Source organism: Cherax quadricarinatus, chromosome 25 (assembly GCF_038502225.1).
Source record: "Cherax quadricarinatus isolate ZL_2023a chromosome 25, ASM3850222v1, whole genome shotgun sequence".
Taxonomy (NCBI): Eukaryota; Metazoa; Arthropoda; class Malacostraca; order Decapoda; family Parastacidae; genus Cherax; species Cherax quadricarinatus.
In genome coordinates, this window is record NC_091316.1 from 20,703,259 (window position 1) to 20,721,360 (window position 18,102).

The following is an 18,102-nucleotide window of genomic DNA, read 5'->3' on the forward strand; positions in this document are numbered from 1 at the left end:
TTGATTATCAAGGCTCCTCTTTTGGTTTTTTATTATCGTCTCTGCTTTGTGGTTGTTTATTATCAAGGCTCTGCTTTTTGGTTGTGTTATCTATCAAGTGCCGGCTCTTTTGGTTGTTTATCTATCAATGCTCTGCTCTGTGGTTGTTTATCTACCGGCCTGCCTTTTTTGGGGTTTTTTATCATCGTGCCTTTTCCTTTTGGTTGTGTTATCTATCGGTCTGCTTTTTTTGGTTGTGTTATCTATCAAAAGCCGTTTTGTGGTTGTGTTATCTAAGGGCCCCGGCCTTTTGGTTGTTTATCTATCAAGTGCTGGCCCTTTTGGTTGTAATTTCATCAAGGCTCTGCTCTTGGTTGTTTATCTATCAATGCCGGGCCTGTGGTTGGTTATCTGTCGGCCTGCTTTTTTTGGTTGTTTATTATCGGCCGGGCCTTTTGGTTGTTTATCTATCAAGTGCTCGGCTCTTGTGGTTGGTTTTTTATCAAGGGCCCTGCCTTGTGGTTGTGTTATCATCGGGGGTCGGCTTTGTGGTTTTTTATCTACCCCTGCCATGTGGTTGTTTATCATCGGGGCCCCCTTTTTTGGTTTTGTATTTTCAATGTCGGCCTTGTGGTTGTTTATCTATAATCTCGCTTTTTTTGGTTTTGTTTTCATGGCCGGGCCCTTTTGGGTTTTTTATCTATCAATTTTGGGTTTTTGGTTCTTCATCGGCTCTGCCTTTTGGTTGTTTACCCCCCAACTGGCTCCCTTTTGGTTGTAAACGGCCCCTGGCTCTGTGGTTGTGTTTTCTATCGGCTGTTTGTGGTTGTTTATTCATTGGGGCCGGGCCCTTTTGGTTGTTTTCATCAAAAGCCTGCCTTTTGGTTGTTTATCTTAATGCTCCTCTTGTGGTTGTTTATCTATCGGCTGGGCCTTTTGGTTGTATTCATCGGTCGGCTCTTTTGGTTGGTTATCCATCGGCCCCGCTTTGTGGTTTTGTTATCTATCGGCTCGGGTCTTGTGGTTGTGTTTTCTATCGGCTCTGCTCTTGTGGTTGTTATCATCGGGGGCCTTGTGGTTGTGTTATCATCAAGTGCTCGGCCTTGTGGTTGTGTTATCTATCGGTTTGGCCTTTTGGTTGTGTTATCTATCAAATTTCTCTTTGGGTTTTTATCATCGGTCCTTTGGTTGTTTATCATCGGCTCGGGTCTTGGTTGGATTATCAAGGTTCCCTTTTGGTTGTAATCATCGGGCTTTGCCTGTGGTTTTTTATCTATCGGCTCGTTTTGTAGGGGTTATCATCCCTCTGCTTTTTTGGGGGTTTTTTTATCAAGTGCTCCTTGTGGTTGGGTTTTTTTCCTCGGCCTTTGGTTGTTTATTATCAATGCTCTGCCTTGGGTTGTGTTATCTATCAATGCTCGCTGTTTTGGTTGTGTTATCATCAATGTCTTTCTCTTGTGGTTGTTTATCAAAGGGGCCCGCTCTGTGGTTGGTTTATCATCAATGCCGGCCTTTGGTTGTTTAAAACATCGGGCCCGCCTTTTTGGGGTTTTGTTATCTATCGGCTCTGCCTTGTGGTTGTTTATCATCGCTGGCTCTTGTGGTTGTTTATCTATCATGCTCCCTTGTGGTTTTTTATCTATCAATCCGGCGCTTGTGGTTGTTTATCTATCGGCCTGCTCTTGGGTTGTTTATCTATATCCGGGCCTTGTGGTTGTGTTATTATCAATGCCTGCCTTTTTGGTTGTTTTATCATCGGCCCCTTTTGGTTGTTTACCCAATGTCCCGGGCCCTTTTGGTTTTGGTTTCATCGGCTGGCTCTTTTGGTTGTTTATCATCAAGTGCCGGCCCTTTTGGTTGTGTTATTATCAAGTGCTCTGCTTTTGTGGTTTGTTTTATCATCAAATGCCCCTTTTGGTTTTTATCCCCCCATGTCGGTCTTGTGATTGTGACTATCAAGGTCTTTTTTGTGGTTGTGTTATCATCAAGGCTCGGGCCTTTTGGTTGTTTTTTATCAAGGTTTTTTTTTTGGGTTTGTTATCTATCGGCTCTGCTTTTTGTGGTTTCTATCAATTGCTCTGTTTTTGGGTTTTTTATCATCGGGTCTGCTCTTTTGGGGTTTTTTATCATCAATGCTCTGCTTTTTTTGGTTTGTTTATTATCAATGCTCTGCTTTTTTGGTTGTGTTATCATCATGCTGGCCTTGTTTGTGATCATCAATGCTGGCTTTGTGGTTGTTTAATTTTATCGTTCTCCCCTTTTGGTTGTGTTTTTATCATGCCCCCTTGTGGTTTACTTCAAGGCTGGCTTTTGTGGTTGTGTTATCATCATTCCTCTTTTGGTTGTTTTCTATCATGCTCTGTCTTTGGTTGTTTATCTATCGCTCTTTCCTTGTGGTTTTTTATCTATCGGGGTTTTGCTTTTTGGGGTGTTATTATCGGTCCTCTTGTGGTTGTGTTATCTATCGGCTCTGCTCTTTGGTTGTTTATCTATCAAGTGCCTGCCTTGTGGTTTTTATCCATCGGCTCGCCTGTGGTTTTGTTTTTCTATCGGCTCTGCTTTTTTTTTTGGGTTTTTTAAAATGGGGCCCGCCTGGGTTGGTTTTCATCGGGGTTGGGCCTTTGGTTGTGTTATAATCAAGTCTGGTCTTTTGGTTGGTTTTTTATCGGCTCGGCCTTGTGGGTTTCATCAAGGCTCCCTTGTGGTTGTTTATTATCGGCCCCCTTTTGGTTGTGTTATCCATCGGCTCGGCTCTTTTGGTTGTTATTTTAAATTCCGGGCCTGTGGTTGTTTATTATCGGCCTGCTCTTGTGGTTGTTTATCATCGGCTCTGCCTTTTTTGGTTTTTATCTACAAAATTTTGCTTTTTTGGGTTTTGTTATCTATCAAGGTCGGCCTTGTGGTTGTTTATTATCGGTCGGCTTTGTGGTTGTGATCATCAAGTGTCGGGCCTTTGGGGTTTTGTTATCATCAAAATTTTCCCCTTTTGGTTGTGTTTCATCGGCCTGCCTTTTTGGTTGTTTATCTATCAAGTGCCTCTTTTGTTTTTGTGTTATTATCAAGTGCTCTCCTTTTGGTTGTTTAAAATTATCAAGGGTCTGCTCTTGTGGTTGTGTTATCATCAAGGGTGGTCTTGTGGGTGTTATCTATCAAGTCTCTGCCTTGTGGTTGGGTTTTTCTATCAAGGTTTTTTTTTTGGTTTGGATCACGGCTCTGCCTTTTGGTTGGTTTTTCTATCAATGCTGGCCTGTGGTTGTGTTATCTATAAGTGTTCTTGTGGTTGTTTACATCAAGTGCTCGGCCGGGGTTTTTTATTATCAATGCCTGCCTTTGGTTGTGTTATCATCAAGTGCCGCCTTCTGGTTGTTTATCTATCAAGTGCCGGCTCTTTTTGGTTGTTTATCTATCGGCTCGGCCTTGTGGGTTTTTTATCATCAAGTGCTCTGCCTTTGGGGTTTTGGGTTTTTTATCAAGGCTCTGCCTTGTGGTTGTGTTATCTTTTTTTTTTTGGGGGTTGTGTTATCATCAAGGGCCGGCTTTGTGGTTGTGTTTCATCAATGCTCGGCTTTGTGGTTGTGTTATCATGCTCGGGCCTTTTGGTTGTTTAAATTATCAAGGCCCCTCTTGTGGGTTTTTTATTATCAAGTGCCTGCTCTTTGGGTTGTTTATCATCAAGTGCCTGCTTTTTTGGTTGTGTTATCATCAAAGCCGGTTTTTGTGGGTTTTTTATCATCAAAGGGCCCGGCTCTTTTGGTTGTACTCGGCTCTTGTGGTTGTGTTATCTATCAAGTGCTCTGCTCTTGTGGTTGTGTTATCTATCAAGTGCTCTGCTCTTGTGGTTGTGTTATCTATCAAGTGCTCGGCTCTTGTGGTTGTGTTACTTGTGTTGTGCAGCGTAGTGTAGTGTTTTTGTCACATGAAAGTTTCCTTTACCTGGTTCACACTCAGTCGTAAGGTGGATGTTGTTCATCAGACAATTCTTTATCATATCTAACGTGTCTGTCTCTGTCTCCTTTCTCTCTTTATCTCTCTCTCTCTCTCTCTCTCTCTCTCTCTCTCTCTCTCTCTCTCTCTCTCTCTCTCTCTCTCTCTCTCTCTCTCTGTCACGCCAAAAAAGCGAAAATTTGTTTCCCAGGACAAGTGAAGAAAAGGGAAAACTTTAATTAACTCGATCTATTCCAACTTTGAGATTCAGGTGAAATTTTGTCACTGGTGTAAGTACCGTATCACACCGATGTGCTCAAGTTCTAATGACTCCAAAAAAAAAGTAAAGACCGCAAACACTGAGAATTAAAAATATGTTGAGCATAAAATTCTTAGAAAAAATAAAATATAACATAAAAGTTACCAAGTATCAGTCAGAAACAGAGACGACTTTTTTGTGTTTCCCGCTAAATAAAACGAATGATTTACACCCTGGACACCAGTGTGGCTGACAGATAATCATGTGATACTGTATATATATGTATATATATATATATATATATTTATATATATATATATATATATATATATATATATATATATATATATATATATATATATATATATATATATATATATATATATACATATATATATATATATATATATATATATATATATCTATATATATATATATATATATATATATATATATATATATATATATATATATATATATATATATATATATATATATATATATATATATATATATATACTTCTCCCAAAGTTCAATTTTAGGGAAAGCTTACTGTATATAATAGTTCTAAAGAAAAAAAAATTAATATTTCTTCTTGAATCTTTTTAAATATTTTTCTTTTCGTACATAAAATAATATAAGAATTATCATGAATACTGAGACTTTGCCATCCCGTTTCTTAAAGCATAGAGAAGAGAGAATGTTTTGTTTACTGTCACGCCAAGTGACGTGTAAGGTGTCAGTACAGATGAAGCCGGGCAATTTAAAAGTGCGCTTGGTATAAGACAGGAGCCCTCTACAGGCTTAGAGCGGCTCTCCTGGAATTAGAAACGGTCACGAAGATGGCAATAATAAGGATGCCGCAACTACAGAAGGAGAGAAGGAATCCCACGAAGTTGACTACTCTTGGGATATAGTTCTTGGTGTCGCAGTTCTTCTTGTGCCAGGCGACGGAGGGCAATCTGAGGTCTCCCTGTGGTGGGAAAAAAGAGTAAGCAGTGGTGAGAATCGTTGTCAGGGATATGATATTCATACACACACATACTCACACCAGAAGTCAAGAGCTGTGAATCGACCCCTGCAACCTCATGCAGGTGAACACACACGTTCTCTCTCTCTCTCTCTCTCTCACACACACACACACACACACACACATATACACAGGGCCAAATGTACTTGACAGACTGTAACTAACACGCGTACACATGCAGCACCATGTTAAGAAACTGGAGAAAGGGCAAAAATATGCAACGAGACTAGTTCCAGAGCTAAGGGGTATGAGCTATGAAGAGAGACTAAAGAAATTGAATCTAAAGACCGTAGAGGACAGAAGAACTACGAGAGACAGAATAACAACAAACAAGATACTCGGGCGAAAAACAGGCACTTGGGGACACAGCTTGAAGTTAAGGACTCAGATGAGACACTGGGATGTCAGGAAGTATTTCTCCAGTCTCAAGGTGATAAGGAAGTGGAATGACCATGAAGAAGTGAAGGCGGATTCCCTACATACCTGGAGTTTACCTGGAGAGAGTTCCGGGGGTCAACGCCCCCGCAGCCCGGTCTGTGACCAGGCCTTCTGGTCACAGACAGAGGAAATCCTTGAGCCATCAACCCACACACTCTGCTTACTGTCTTGTATTTTCTCCTCAATATATCAATTTGGAAACGAAGATGGGTGTGTTTCAGCGCTAAAAGTGAGGCGGAAGCTGTTTCATGATGCTTCACCCGAGGTAAGACAGACAGCAGCCACAGTACGTCAGGGGGCAACATTGTCGTCATTAGACATTATCTCCTCTCTTTTCATCTCATTAACGTCTTGCATCACACTCGATATACATTTCCTTGAGGCTACCGTCAGTTACTGGAGTTGCCTGGAGAGAATTCGGGGGTCAACGCCCCCGCGGCCCGGTTTGTGACCAGGCCTCATGGTGGATCAGAGCCTGATCAATCAGGCTGTTACTGCTGGCTGCACGCAATCCAACGTACGAGCCACAGTTCGGCTGGTCAGGTACCGACTTTAGGTGCTTGTCCAGTGCCTGCTTGAAGACAGCCAGGGGTCTGTTGGTAATCCCCCTTATGTATGTTGGGAGGCAGTTGAACAGTCTCGGGCCCCTGACACTTATTGTATTGTCTCTTAACGTGCTAGTGACACCCCTGCTTTTCATTGGGGGGATGTTGCATCGTCTGCCGAGTCTTTTGTTTTCGTTGTGAGTGATTTTCTTGTGCAAGTTCGGTACTAGTCCTTCTAGGATTTTCCAGGTGTATATAATCATGTATCTCTCCCGTCTGCGTTCCAGGGAGTACAGGTTCAGGAACTTCAAGCACTCCCAGTAATTGAGGTGTTTTATCTCCCTTATGCGTGCCGTGAAGGTTCTCTGTACATTTTCTAGGTCAGCAATTTCACCTGCCTTGAAAGGTGCTGTTAGTGTGCAGCAATATTCCAGCTTAGATAGAACAAGCGACCTGAAGAGTGTCATCATGGGCTTGGCATCCCTAGTTTTGAAGGTTCTCATTATCCATCCTGTCATTTTTCTAGCAGATGCGATTGATACAATGTTATGGTCCTTGAAGGTGAGATCCTCTGACATGATCACTCCCAGGTCTTTGACGTTGAGTTTTTCGCTCTACTGTGTGGTTGGAATTTGTTTTATAGTGTTAAGAATAGGTGCGATAGATCCCAAGAGGCTAGGAAAGAGGCGGGAACAGGAGTTAATACTCGACCCCGGCAACCACATATAGATGGGTACAGTGGAACATTGGTGTTAGAACTTACCGGACCTCGAACAAACCAGAATCCAAACAGTTTTGTTCAGAAAAAACTGACTGGTCTTTAAACGTTTTTCTGGAATCCGAACACGCTGACTTGTTTAAAATTTGGTTGTAAAAAAACTTCACAGAAAAGCCCTCTTTTAAAATGGTTTTGAAGTGACCTTTGACACCGGCCTAACTCTCAGAGACTTTTGGAAGAGTCAGTTCAGTGTGTGAGGCTGGTACTAAAGCCTGGGAAATAGTAGTTCGAGCACCACCTAGAAACCAATTAAGTTCAAATACCGGTTCCACTGTATATATATACGTATATATATATATATATATATATATATATATATATATATATATATATATATATATATATATATATATATATATATATATATATATATATATATATATATATATATATATACGTATATATATATATGCTTGAATCCATGCCTGAGGCTCACTGACGTGTCCTGGCTGGGAAAAAAACATGGCTTGTGAACTATGCTGCCCAGCTTATGCGGCATTCATGGCCTCTTGTAGGACTGTGTGGTCCTGTGGGCTAAGGCGTCATGTAATTTTCGCTCACCACAAAGCAGGGCCAAAACGACATGGGTTCAAATTCTCGTCCAAATTCTCGTGTTGTTATTGATTCAATACCACTTGTTCGCGGTCACAATAATATATATACTGCTTGTGGAGGCTGGTACACCAAATCTATCTATAAAACTCCAAGGAAAGTCAGGTTGTAGTGGCGTTTTCTTCCCTCAGTGCTTTTAAAAATGGCTGAAACAGCAAACCAGGTCAGGCAGTCAACAACACGACGCAGCCCCGATAAATGGAATTGAGAGGGATTTGGACAGATAAAGCCATTGATTAAAACTTTCTGGTCCTGCCAGAATTGAAATGAGTTAGAAGTGTAATAGGTGAAGCCAGAATGTGAAGTAAGGCATGAAGAGGGGTGTGAAATAAGGGGATAAGTGAAAGGGGTTTGTGAAGTAAAGGGATAAGTGAGGAGTGAAGAGGGTTTTGAAGTAGATACTAGGAAATTTACTAGTAATCAGTGGTGACTGCTAGACCAGCTACTAGGGTTTGCTAGGTGACTGGAAAAGAGAAATAAATATTGTTGTGTATGATTAAAAGAGTGAAGAGTGAAAATGGTAGGCGTTAGGGGGGTACTGGCTGCCATAATTATATTTATCTTTCTCCTGCAATTCCGTGAAAAAGGAAATCAGTCATGGGGGCTGGAAAAGGTGAATGGGGTAATAGCGCCCTGGACAGTAAAAGCCCAACAGTCACCATCCTACCAGAAACGTAAATGTCACTATAGCCGCAAGGTATGAAAACACCGCATACCCAAACAAAAACAGTGGCACACAGCTTTTAAAGTGGCGTTGTTAAGTGGTGATATCCAAACTAATCCAGGACCTCAAACTATTGTGCAGAGGCAAAACAGGTAGATAAGTGACGGTGATAATGGCGGTCTAGTAGCTAGGAATGATAACCTTAAGAACATAAGAACGAAGGAACACTGCAGTAGGCCTACTGGCCCATGCGAGGCAGGTCCAAGTCTCCTACCGGCTTAAGCCAATGCACCCAACCTAGTCAGGTCAGGTCACATTGACTTAAGGGAGGAACACGGCAACCGACCTGGTAGCACAAGCTATCAGGTCCAACTCACACCCACCCACATCCACTCATGTATTTATCCAACCTATTTTTAAAGCTACACAACGTTCTGGCCTCTATAACTGTACTTGGGAGTTTGTTCCACTCATCCACAACTCTATTACCAAACCAGTACTTTCCTATATCCTTCCTGAATCTGAATTTTTCCAACTTAAAATCATTGCTGCGAGTCCTGTCTAGGCTAGATATTTTCAGCACACTATTTACATCCCCTTTATTTATTCCTGTCTTCCATTTATGCACCTCAATCATATCCCCCCTAATTCTACGTCTTTCTAGAGAGTGCAGTTTCATGGCCCTCAGTCTATCCTCATAGGGAAGTTTTCTGATAAATGGGATCAACTTTGTCATCCTCCTTTGTACGTTTTCCAGTGCATTTATATCTATTCTGTAATACGGTGACCAAAACTGTGCAGCATAATCCAAATGAGGCCTAACCAAAGATATATAGAGTTGAAGAACAACCTGAGGACTTTTATTATTTATACTTCTTGCTATGAAGCCAAGGATTCTGTTAACTTTATTGCGAACACTGTTTTTACCTACTGAGGCTCGTAGGACCCTATGTCTAGCCCTTATACAATGCCATATGGATTACGCTTGCTCTTCATGGTACTCTGCCTTGACAAAAAAAAAACTGAAAGATAGACTGCATGTGAGGGAAAAGTTCAATAGATAGGAGTAGCGAGGGAGTATATAGTAACAATAGTTTCAATGCCGGCTGCTTGTTAAGGTAGGGTCAGTCTAGCTCCCGCTATCCCTTCCCCTCCCACTTCCCCCCCCCCCTGAAAGGTGACGTGTGGGGCTCCGGTTAAACAGTAAATCACTCGACTCACAGCTCCCAACACTACTGTAAGTACACGCCTGATCATATTTTAGTGGACTTATTGGTTGAAAGCTTCACTTTTGACCAATAATTAACTTAGTCCTTTCAGTCTTGATAGGTTAAAATGTTTTAATAATCACCACATCTTTTAGGTGTTGTACTTATCATGGAGAGTGATTTCTTAAGCAGTGGGTAATCTGTCTCTCTTTACAGCTTGAAAGGACAGAGAGGGTCACCTGCTAATCAACGAGTAGAATTGAAGGAGATGGACTAACGTTCTGAGACGTCCCAAATTCTGATCCACTTACCTGTTTGTGTATGCAAGTAGCAGGATATAACTCCTCATCATTGCAGTGGAGAAAACCTGCTTTCCTGTCATCTGGACGGATTATTGACGGCTATAAAATCTGTGAAGAACGAGCCGGTGGGTTGTCACCAACACCTGAGACCCCCCCCCATCATCGGCAACGGCTACGATTTCAACAACACGCAGTGTCACCAACACCAGACACCCAAGTTATATATATATATATATATATATATATATATATATATATATTAGCGTTGAATTCAGATATCATTTATATTTTTCATTTTTCATTTTCTTTAAGGTAGGATCAATATTTCATATTTAAGTGTTTTATATTTTATATTTTCTAAATAATAAAGTGTTTATGTTTGTCAGTTTATATTCTTTTTCTATTCATTAATTTTCCTGAGGAGAAGCCAGCCTTGGTAATACTGTCTGAAGTTGTTACAGGGCTGAGTAAGCCTTCACACTGCAAATCACCCAGAACAAAATGGTAAGATTCATCCTGGACCTGGGTCAAGAGAACATATAAGTCAGGATGAATTACAGCAGTTGGATATGCTGAATGTTGAAGACAGAGTAAAACAACTGAAGCTAAATCATGTTTATAAAATTGCTCACAAACAGTGCCCAGAATATCTTGCTGCCATTTTTGTCAAGGTTGGGAACCAAAGCAATCATAGTACTAGGGGGAGAGAGCACAACTTTGTAGTACCCACAGTCAGTGGCCAGGCTTCAAACACTTCTTATTGTACAGCAATAAAGGAATGGAACAGGCTGCCTGCACATGGCAAAGCCAGTCATAGCATGAACAGGTTCAAGAGGAGTGCCAAAAGTTGCCTGATGAATGTAGCGACAGAAAGGGAGGGGAATGATTTTTTTATTTTTTACTAACACACGTGTAATTTTACCTTATTCCTTGACCCTCGTATTATAGATAGCCTTAATGACCCTCGTGTAGTAGATAGTCTTAATAGTATGATAATAAGAAGTTATCTCCTTTATAGAATAATAATAAGATATTATCACCTTTATATTATAATAAGGTAAAAGGACCCCAATGGAAACAAGTCACTTTGTCTGACTTTTTTGGGTTATCCCAGGTTCTCTACACATATGCTGCTATGTATGATAATCTATGTAACTGTATTTGTGTACACCTGAATAAACTTATTTACTTACTAATGAAATTAGCCTAGAGTCACCCACACCACCGTAAGTCCTCGGACCAAGAGTAACACACTTAGCTTGGCTGGGTGCTTCGTTCTGGAAGGATTGTGTGGTCCTGTTGGCTAAGGCGTCATGTGATTTTCGCTCACCACAAGGCTAGGCCATAACGACATGGGTTCGAATCCTCGGCCAGTCGCAGTGTTTTTATTGATTCAATCTCACTTGTTCATGGAGAACTTGCCCATCACTATATGTTTGTTCCCATAGGCTCAGAGACCCTTGGCTCATGGGGAAAAATGCATCTAAATTCCTTAAGGAGCTGGGAAAATGACTCATCAGAGTAACTAGGGATCCCAGGGCAGCTAGTTTTCTGTTCCAGCGGCTCAGTGCGGCTGTTCAAAGGGGTAATGCCTGCTGTATTTTGGGCACACGCCCCAGCTCTGAGGAGCTGGATGAGATTTTCGCCTTATAATCGGTGATACACACGTAACAACATGTACCGTATATGCAACCTTTATATCAACAATGTATCTCTTAAATCTTCTGTACCATATTATGTAATAAAATATTCCTATTGGTAAAAAAGAATGAAAAGATGGGGTGGTAGAGGAAGTGGAATATTCAAACGGCTTCAGGAAGAAATCCAAATATTCTTCCTTGAAGCCTTTATATCCACTTCTCCGAGGCTATTGGCACCACAATTTACACCAGAGGTGGACCCCATCCTATATATATATATATATATATATATATATATATATATATATATATATATATACATACATATACACATATACACATATACACATATTCAAAGTTTATTCTCTATAAGGATTACAAAGTTGGATTTACAGAATTTGGTTATTGAGTGGTTTACATGTAGTTAAATAATGATTACAGGCCAAGTGATTATCGATAAGAGCGTTGTGTACAACGGTGTGATCACTGTATGTGTTTCATTGTGTATAACAGTGTGATCTTTCCTTTGCGAACTGGTAACTGATACGTATTATTATTATTATTATTATTATTATCATCATCATGATATTATTGAGTGTGTGCAGTTATATTAGCCTACACGTAAGTTTTCTTTACATACATTTATTTTGAAAATGGAAATAACATGGATAACTAGTATAAATTGCCTTTCTTTTATTATTTCATTTCATAAACTGATCATAACAATAATTTACGTTGTCACAGCTTACACAGATCACATCCTCTCTCTGTTGAAGTTATTCCTGGATAAGCTAAATGACATTGCAGATATCTTTCATGTCAAGTATTTTCTTTGGAAAAAAAAAGTGCAAGATTAACACACTCTTACGTTATCCGGTCCCACAAAACTATGACGTTATCCATTGCTGAGAGATTATTACGTTATCCAGTGTTAATTCTTTTTAAAGTGAAATTGCCAATGGTCCTATGACGGACCATAGAAGTAGTGACCCTTGACTTACTACCATAGGACTAGCAATAGTAAATGGGTAATATTAGGACAAAAGATCCATAAAAGCTGACTTTTTGCCTGACGAGTAAACAGAGAGCAATAAGAAACTTACCTTGGTTTCTTTAAGGTGCTGTTGTGCCTCATCAGAATGGCTCTTGAGAGCCCACTGGTTCACATCGTGTTCCTTGCATGAATGCTGGAGCTGGCGCTTGTGCTGGTGCACGCAGAGCACCGCCACATGCACCACAAACATTAGAGACAATATCGCCACATTACCGAACATCCACACGTCCACCAGCTTGGGCTCGGCAGACGGTGGCAGGGTAGAACTGATCTGCAGAAGTGAGCATAAGTTTATTTGAGTACAACTACACAAATTTTGGATGATTACACTTATCTTAGGTAGTAGCACATGTATGAATTACATAGGATAAGACTTCAAAAAGTCAAAGTGACTTATTTCCACTGGAGTGAGAGATGGTTATTAATTAAATCAACTTGGGTACTCCTGCACTGTACGACTACACAAGTGTATATGATAGTTACCCTTGTAATTTTTTTTATAGTATTAGTTTATACCTAGTTGAACTTTAGCTCATTCTAGCACAACACATAGACATTATCAATTTCATTATGTTTATTAGTGACTATACTCTATATGACCAAAGTGCTTTAGCGATATACTTGTCCAAACCTCCCACCACTACAGAAATCAGTATTAGAACTCACCACATAATACAGGATATAAACAACCACTATTTAAACCTAAAAGATGAATGATCACGTTGACCCTGATCTAAACCTCCATAATCTAACACACAATCAAAACTTATTGGGAAGTAACTGCCTTTATTACACAGCATCACAAGCCAGCACTATCCTGAACACTGCTCAAAGTCTATTAGTTCTTAACTACAACATCAGGTCCTTAAGCAAACACTATGATGACCTCCTGGCACTCCTTGAGTCACTAAAGACACCCTTCTCCTGCATTATTCTTACTGAGACCTGGCTTAAGCAGGACACAGTTGATATCTACCCACTACCAGGATACACAGCAATCCACAACTGCAGACCATACCAAGTTGGGGGTGGTATTGCAATCTATTACTCTAACCAACTATCTTGTATTAGCGCTAATTGCTCTAGTGATGAATATGGGGAATACATTTTTGCTAATTTTACTGTAAAAAACCTCAAGACGCCTATAACAATCGGTGCCATGTACCGGATACCCCACACAAACATCCCAAACTTCAGTGAGAATCTAAAGTCACTAATAACAAACAGACAAATGAACAAGCACCACCTTATCTTAGCTGGAGACTTCAATATCAACCTTGGCTTACCAGATGATCAGCCTGTAACTGATTTCATCAACAATATGAACAACACACTTCTCATACCAACAATAACTAAACCAACCAGGCTGACTGAGACAAGTGCAACCATAATAGACCACATATGGACCAATATACTAGCTCCCCTTAAATCAGGGATAATCACAGACAGCACTAGTGACCACTACCCAACCTTCCTCTTAACAAACATTAGTAAGCCACCACTCGAATACAACAAAGTTTCATTTAGACTCCATGACGAGGCCTCAATAAGGAATTTCACAGCAGACCTAGAGACTGTTGACTGGCCTACAGAATTCTCCAATGCCAATGGTATTGACGATTGGACAGACATTTTTCTTAACAAAATACTTAGACTATACAACAAACATCGTCCTATAAAAACGAAACAGATCACGAATAAACGGTTTGGTTGCCCATGGCTAACCAGCAGCATTCTGAAATCCAATGATAAGAGACACCAAGATGAAAAGCAATCTAGACAGGGCTTAATACACAAAGATATTCTTAAACAATATTCAACAGTTCTCACCAAATTAATAAAGAAAGCCAAACAACTGTACTACTCCAGCAGATTCACTGACACAAGAGGAGATATAAAAAAGACCTGGAAAACACTTTTCCAGATTCTGGGGACCCACAAACTGAAAAAAAACAAGAATATTGTTCTAACTAAACCTCATGAAACACCACTGCATCCCACTGATACAGCTAGCAAGATAAACGACTTCTTCTCAAACATAGGATCTAATCTCGCCAGTAAAATCCGACGTACCAATGCCCGTGCCGGGGACTACCTAGATGGGAATTTCCCAAATTCCTTCTATCTTATACCAACTAAGCCCACAGAAGTCACCGCGATCATAAAGTCACTTAAAAATAACTCGGGGAATCTGTCTCACGTCCCACCATTATTGTACAAGCGAGCAGCCCATGTCCTTTCGCATGCTATTACATTACTTTTTAACAAGTCACTAGGAACTAGCATTTTCCCGACACTGCTCAAGACAGCAAGGGTTACGCCAACACATAAAGGTGGTGACCCTACAGATGTAAACAACTATAGGCCAATATCAAACTTACCATTGCTATCCAAAATCTTCGAGAAACTCGTGCACAGGAGACTATATTCATTTATAACGCCACAAAACATACTCAACCCCTGCCAATTTGGATTCAGGAAAAATAAAACCACTAATGATGCAATTATAAAAATGCTAGACCTGCTTTACACAGCATTGGAAAATAAGGAATATCCGCTAAGAATTTTTATTGACCTAAGAAAAGCGTTTGACACAGTAGACCACGGCATCCTACTCCACAAACTTGACCACTATGGTATAAGAACCCATGCGCTTGCATATTTTAAATCCTACCTTTCTAATAGGTATCAGTATGTCACCATTAAAGACAAAGCCTTATCAATACGGCCACTTGATACTGGAGTTCCGCAGGGAAGTGTCCTTGGACCCCTGCTCTTCCTCATTTACATCAATGATCTTCCAAACATATCCCAACACCTGAAACCCATTCTCTTTGCTGACGACACGACTTATGTCATCTCCCACCCTAATCTTGCTACCCTCAACACCATTGTTAACGAGGAGCTGCTCAAAATATCGACTTGGATGACAGCCAATAAACTTACACTTAACACTGGCAAAACCTACTATATTATGTTTGGTAGCAGAGCAGGTGTTGCGCAACTTAACATTAAGATCGACAACACTCTAATTGCCAGACATTATGAGGGTAAATTCCTTGGCCTATACCTCGACAACAACCTAAATTTCAGCACCCATATCCAACACATAACAAAAAAAGTATCCAAAACGGTGGGGATCCTCTCCAAGTTACGATACTACGTGTCGCAAACTGCCCTTCTCACACTATACCATTCACTTATATATCCATACCTCACCTATGCTATCTGTGCTTGGGGTTCAACTGCAGCAACACACCTAAAGCCAACAATAACCCAACAAAAAGCCGCAGTAAGAATAATCACTAAATCCCATCCCTGGCAACACCCCCCCCCCCACTCTTCATAGATCTAAACTTACTCCCTGTTCAGAACATCCACACTTACTACTGTGCAATCTATATCTACAGGACCTTAAATTCCAATATTAACCTTGACCTAAAACGCTTTCTTGATAGTTGTGACAGGATCCACAGGCATAACACCAGACACAAACATCTCTATGACATTCCCCGTGTTCGACTAAACCTTTACAAAAATTCAATGTATTTCAAAGGACCTAAAATCTGGAACACCCTACCTGAAAACTCTAGAACTGCAGACACATTCATCACTTTCAAAACTACAGTTAGAAAACATCTTATCTCCCTGATCCACCCCGACAACTAACTACATGATAACCACCTGGTGGTTCAAAATTACACTCACTCACCCACTGACTATAAACCCAGAAATACTAATCTTAATCTTAAATTAATAAATCCTAACTAGTCATAAGTTTGCCTATGATACTCAAATATAGACACCTTGTATTGTGACAAAACAAAAGCATTCACATTGCTAAACTCACAAATTATGATGTAGTCACTTAGCCTTAATACTATAATCTGTAAGGATTTAATGTTAAGAATTAATCTAAGTCTGCCCGAAATGCCTAGCCATGCTAGGTGTCCTAGTGGCCCCCTCTGTAATTAGTATTTTATAACATGTAAACCACACAATATCCAAAACCTGTAAACCCCACATTGTAACCTTTATAGAGAATAAACTTTAAATGAATTGAATTGAATTCAAGGGAAGAGTCTTGATGCTTGTGCATGGATCTTTACAAAACAAATTGTGGCTCTCCTTTCCTTCCATGAATCAAACCTGATTGCTTCCCATTTCCCAGGTGCTGTATGACTTCTACCAGTTCATCGCTTCCCCATATACAGTATATGTAGCATGAGTTCATCTTTAGGAGTAAAAAGTAAGCTAGGTGAAGTATGTTAGGTGCAGGAAGAATGATATGCGAAAACCCATAAATAACCTGTAGCGCGGGTATAAATATAATAACATAAGGAGGAAGATGAGGATAATGAGACACTAAATCTGAGGAAGAGGAGGAGGAGACATGCAGCTGTGAGGGGAGGGGGGAGAGGCACACACCTGGAGGAAGAAGGCGGCCTTGACGATGAGACAAGAGAGCGTGGCAGTGCAGCGGTTGCTGAAGTCCTCCGTGGGGAAGGAGTGAGTTAAGAAGCCGATGATCTCAAGGGTGATGCACGGCAAGACAGTGTTGAAGATGTATGCTCCATACTTCCTGGCTAGCTTCACCACCACCACCGCCTGCCACAACACGACCAGGTCAACTTAATTTTAAATGAGTTCTTGCTAATTGACCAGTTTTATATTATATATATATATATATATATATATATATATATATATATATATATATATATATATATATATATATATATATATATTAGGTTGGTAGACAGCAACCACCCAGGGAGGTACTACCGTTCTGCCAAGTGAGTGGAAAATAAAAGCCTGTAATTGTTTTACATGATGGTAGGATTGCTGGTGTCTTTTGTCTGTCTCATAAATATGCAAGATTACAGGTACGTCTTGCTACTTCTACTTACACTTAGGTCACACTGAACATTCATGTACACGTTTATTTATACACACTCATCTGAGTTTTCTTTGATTTTATCTTAGTTCTTGTTCTAATTACTTTTCCTTTTATGTCCATGGGGAAGTGGAATAAGAATCTTTCCTCCGTAAGCCATGCGTGTTGTAAAAGTCAACTAAAATGCCGTGAACAATGGGCTAGTTACCCCTTTTCCTGTAATAATTACTAGAAAGAAGAATAAAATTGTCAAAGTGGGAAGTCTGAATGTGCGTGGATGTTGTGCGAATGATAAGAAAGAGATGATTGTGGAAGTTATGAATGAGAAGAAGCTGGATGTCCTGGCTTTAAGTGAAACAAAGCTGAAGGGGGTGGGTGAGTTTCAGTGGAGAGGAATAAATGGGATTAGGTCAGGGGTTTCTAATAGAGTTAGAGCTAAAGAAGGAGTAGCAATAATGTTGAAGGATAAGCTATGGCAGGAAAAGAGGGACTATAAATGTATTAATTCAAGGATTATGTGGAGTAAAATAAAGGTTGGATGTGAGAAGTGGGTTATAGTAAGCGTATATGCACCTGGGGAAGAGAGAAGTATAGAGGAGAGAGAGAGAGATTTTGGGAAATGTTGAGTGAATGCATGGGGAGTTTTGAACCAAGTGTGAGAGTACTTGTGGTTGGGGATTTTAATGCTAAAGTGGGTAAAAATGTTGTGGAGGGAGTAGTAGGTAAATTTGGGGTGCCAGGGGTAAATGAAAATGGGGAGCCTTTAATTGAG